The following is a 1,260-nucleotide window of genomic DNA, read 5'->3' as shown; positions in this document are numbered from 1 at the left end:
AATCTTACTAGTAAATATTCTGAAGACATCTAATAGCTAAAATGAAAGACAAAAGCACCAGGAAAAAAGTTCCATTTCAGACCCTTTTGGACCACTGTGCATGGGTGGCGCGTTTTGAAGCGGTTCAACGAAAATTCGTACGTTATGATCTGCGTGATCTACCGTGCGTGATCTACCGTGGGATAATCCTCGAAATCTGCCACCTTATGCACAACGCTGCGCTTTGCTTGGCTTCCACACGCTGTCGAATCGCCATGATATTAGCCAATCACAGTTTGTGGCGAAAATTCTCAAAAACGAAATCGATTGCTCTTGGATACTTTCGCGCTGTCATATTTATGCTCCAGAAAGAACCCTGCGAAATCGTGACTGGCTGTCACTAGAATCAAGAAATACGCGCTGTGGTAGCAATGACCCCCTGCGTTCTGCAAAAGTAAGCTTCTTACGCAATTATGCTCTCTTTGACTTTAATGTCTCAACTGCAACCTTTAAACGCTTGATCGAATCCAGCATAAGTGACCAATTAAGAACTAATTAATAAGAAAACTTTGAATGTATGTCAAGATAGACCTAGATTAAGTAAACCATTAAGACATTTACGTCAGATGGTTTTTTTTATAAACAATAAACAATAAACAATAAGATGTTTTCATGGTTAAGTTGGTCGAATGCTTTTCAATGAAAACCAGCAGAAGGAATTCGTTGATTTGTTCCAGTATGATCCGTAGCGTTGTGATGTGGTCCACACACGATCGTCCGGATCGGAATCCAGCTTGTTGCCGTCGGAGTGTAGCGTTGATTTTCTCCTGCATCATGGTCAGGATCACTTTGCAGAGTACTTTGAGGGTTGTACAGATCAACGTTATTCCTCGACAGTTACCGCACTCTGTCAGGTCTCTTTTCTTCGGGACCTTTACGAGGATACCCTGCATCCAGTCGACCGGGAATGTTGCAGTATCCAAAATGTCAGCGAAAAGACGGTGCAACATTTGTGCTGACAAGGCAGGGTCGGCTTACTGGTGGACCTCAGAAATAGCTGAGCTTCGTACTAGCTGTCTGAAAGCCAGACGACGAGCTCAACGGGCGAAAAACGAAGCCGATAGAGAAACGAGAAGTGCCGTTTATCGAGCAGCCAGGGTGGCACTTAAGCAAGCTATTAAATCAAGCAAAGATGATAACCCATGGGGCCAAGCCTATAAAGTTGCACTGGCGAGATTCGGTGGCTCAAGGTCGCCGACCGAAAAGTGTCCGGAAAAACTG

Source organism: Uranotaenia lowii, chromosome 1, assembly GCF_029784155.1.
Source record: "Uranotaenia lowii strain MFRU-FL chromosome 1, ASM2978415v1, whole genome shotgun sequence".
Classification (NCBI taxonomy): Eukaryota; Metazoa; Arthropoda; class Insecta; order Diptera; family Culicidae; genus Uranotaenia; species Uranotaenia lowii.
Note: the sequence above shows the minus strand (reverse complement) of the source record.